The following is a 3,493-nucleotide window of genomic DNA, read 5'->3' as shown; positions in this document are numbered from 1 at the left end:
CAGAGCGGGCCTGAGCTCTCCACTCACACCCGGAGCGGCCCCCTCCCCAGCTCTCGGGAGCACAGCCATCCCCTGGCCTAGAGCACCCCGGCCTCGAGTGCTGAGCATCAGAGCAGGCACACCCCCTCCTGCCACGCTGCCCTTCATGTCCCTTTAAAGGAGCCGTTAAATCACCTGGGTGCTCGCCTCCTCAGCACGACCGCCCGCTCCTGGGCATGGTCCTGGGTTGGGCTGGCACAATGCCCACCCAGCCTGCTGGCTGCCCTGCCTTTGGCCACAGGATGAAGGGGCCAGTGCTGAGAGCTGAAGGGACTAAAGCCAGACAAGCAAAGGCTAAAGCCGCTTCCTCCCGGGCAGCCACCTCATTTGACACCAACTCAGCTGTTCCTGCGCTACGGAAGGCTCCTGGCTCCCCACTCCTCGCTCCCTGTGACCTGCCTGTGAGGCTGCTGCCCCTGCTGGGCCCTGGCCGGTGGCTATGGCCGCACTGCCCTCCTGGAGGCAGGCCTGCGGCCTCTAGGCACACATGCTTCCTTTCCTGGAGAGAGAGGCCCTGTCCACCTCAGTGTGGGCTCACACTCAGTTCCCCAGAACCCAGCTTTGGGGCCTCATTCGCGGACGGCACGCTCAGATAAGACATTGGCCCGGCCTTGGAACATGGCTTTCCAATCTGCAGGGCTGCCGGAAACAGGGCCTGCCAGCCTTTGGGGGTCGGGGTGCAGGGAACCGCAGGGAGAGCCAGGGTGGGGAGGGCTGTGTATCATCGAGTCGACGAAAGCCATTTCTCTGAACCTAGCTGAGAACCTGAAAGCCCAGTCTCCTTTCCAGGCCATCCTGAACCACCATGGCCCCGACGACGCATGGCCATGGGCAGCGGCTGTGGTCTGCCATGTTCCCGCCAACAGAGGCTTAACGGCCTTTATACATGGGGTGATGGGAGCAGTAGGGTAGGGGCTCTGAATAAATGTGCAAGTGATGGGCTTAGGGCCAGGGCAGTCCACTAACAAGTACCAGGTGTCAGAAAGGAGAACAGGGTAGGGGCCCTCAACTACGATCCCCCTTACTATCTGAGCTGGGCTGACTGGGTGGTCACCCCAAGGCCAGTTTGAGTGCAGCTTCCCACTCCTGGGTGCATTCCCCACAGCCTCCTCCATCTGATGACTTCGGAAAGGGGGTGGGGAGCCAGGAGGTGTGCCCTGATCTCCTGACCCAAAGCAGGAAGCCAGAGAGGGGCGGGGCTTCCCAGGGGCTGGACTAGAGTCTTCCTGGCTTCAGATGGGTGACCCTGACAGTGAAGATGGGCAAGTGTGGCGCTCCATTCCTCACAACACCTCAAAGGGCTGCGCACGGTCTCGGGGAGGAGGGCCTCGGTCAGGCCTGAGCCCGTGGGGCCCCAGGAGGCCCAGGGGCTGCTGGGATCGCTTGGGCCTGAAGAAGCCCTACTGGCCTGTGCAAGCAGAGTGGGTATGTGCAGAGAGGGTGTGGAGCACACTCCTGGTCTGGCAGGGCCCCTCTCCACTCTCAGCTCCACTGTCTCTTTCTTGTCTTCAAACTTCCAGCTGTTGTGAAGTGAGGTGGGACCCTGGAGAGCAGGGATGCCACCTGCCCCGGTCTGTGCAGACCTGACTGGGGCATCCTTCAAGCTCACTTTCCACTGAGCCGGTGAGTGACACAGGTTGGTTCCTCAGAATCTCAGGCCTGGGACACCGCGAGAACCAGCCCCACTGGGCCAGCACGGCCACCCTGGTCTTTGTTCAGGATGCACCTACCCTCTGTGAGCAGATGTAGGACTCTCTTCCCATCCGAGTCCTGGGCAGCCCCTTGTGAGCCGTCTGATCTCACCTTGCCTCACCCCATGGCCCCTGAGGGGCCGCCACTACCACGTCTCCATGATGTGGCTCATGTCCTCAGGGGGCACACGGCCTGGCTCCTCGGTGCCCTCCCAAGGCAGCGCCTCTCTGACTCCGTGCAGCGGACATGCCTCCTGGCTTCTGGGATGCTGCTCCCTGCGCTCCGGGAGCTGGCAGCGCTGCTGGAGCAGGCCCTTGGCAGAGTCATGGAGCTGCATGTCCAGGTCGTTGAGCGCCTCCAGGCGCTGGACAGTGTCTTCATCCACCTCCGGGATGCCTGCCCTGGTGCTGGTGTCCTGCGTGAAGGGCCTGGTCATCTTGAGGTTGAACGTCCCTCAAACAGGTGCTGTGTCTTGCGCTGGAACGCTGTCAGGCCAAAGAAGGCCGAGCCCACAGCTTCTCCTTGGCCCTCTCCAGCAGCAGCGGCCGCGCCCTCGGGAATGAAGAACAGGCTGTAGCCGCCCACCTGACTCAGCGGCCAGCATGCCACCTGGCGGCTGTTGGCCAGGTTGGAGGCGAGGGGGCAGTCCATGAATTCCTCCTGTGCGCATTCTGACCAGGCCGTGCCCTCCTAACAGGGCAGTAGCTCTTGGGTGGGGGTGTGCGCCCACCCCACATGTGGCCCCACGCTGCACGGGCCGCCACTCACTCAGGTAGCGGGGCACAGGGCCCCGCAGCAGAGCGGTCATAGAACGTCCTGTGCATGCGCAGTGCGGGCGGGAGGGGGCGGGTGTCAGGGCGGCCCAGCAGGCGGGGCACGCAGTTGGGGAGCTGGATTCAGTCCAGTGCAGCCCCAGCTCCAGCGGAAGAAGAGCCAGGTCTCGGGGCGGTTGGGCGGTGGGCCCAGCGGGCAGGCACAGGGCACCTGGAGGCCCGTTCTGCAGGAGGCGTCAGCTGAAGGTGGGGCCGCCCGTCTGCTGGACGTGCAGAACGACGATCGCTTCCTCGCCCTTCATGTGGAAGCTCAGCGAGCACACCAGCTCACACCCAGACAGTAGTGCTCACAGTGCGGGTGGGGCGTGGGGAGAGGTCGGCCCAGGACCACAGGATGAGCAAAAGCATGTGGAGCCAGCCACCTCCAGCACCAACTTGCTAGTGCGCTCAGCCAGTCCTGCCACCGCTGCTGTACAGGTCACTACCGCCCGCAAGGGCACAGGCGAAGCGGGGGTGGGGAGAGGCCATGGACCAAGTTTTCTACTTCCTTCCAGTTTTAGCTCAAGTACCTCATTCTTGCAGAAGTCAATACTGGTTGCTTGCATGAATGCGGAGGTGTTAATAGAGTGATACATACAAGGTGGAGGGGGTTTAACAAGAATTGCCAAATTAGGCTTCCTGAGCTCTGAGCTGGTATTCTACAGGATGAAGGCGGAGGAAGAGATGAGGTGTGAAAAGTGCCAATGGCACAAAGGAAGCCCCGTCAATGTTAGGAGGTTGGCATGGGGCAGAGAGACCAGGAGGGCACTTCTTTGAGCTGTGAGAATAGGAGTCAGAGGCTCAAAGATCTGACAGCAGAGGGGACCGGAGGGGACCGCCCCGCAGCCAGTGTGGGAGGAGTAGACCAGGGAGAGCCTGGGCACCTGCAGGAAGAGGCAGGGAAGAGGAGGAGCCCCCAGCAAAGGCGACTGAAGAAAATGACGAGGTAA

General features: G+C 62.3%; 1 pseudogene; it reads right to left on the bottom strand.

The window, feature by feature from the left end:
- Positions 1-1,876: 1,876 nt before the first annotated feature.
- On the bottom strand, positions 1,877-2,815 carry LOC132216373 (heparan-sulfate 6-O-sulfotransferase 1-like; annotated as a pseudogene).
- Between the last annotated feature and the right edge of the window lie 678 nt (positions 2,816-3,493).

The sequence above is a fragment of the Myotis daubentonii genome, chromosome 15 (assembly GCF_963259705.1).
Source record: "Myotis daubentonii chromosome 15, mMyoDau2.1, whole genome shotgun sequence".
Classification (NCBI taxonomy): Eukaryota; Metazoa; Chordata; class Mammalia; order Chiroptera; family Vespertilionidae; genus Myotis; species Myotis daubentonii.
Note: the sequence above shows the minus strand (reverse complement) of the source record. Positions and strands in the feature narration are given on the sequence as shown.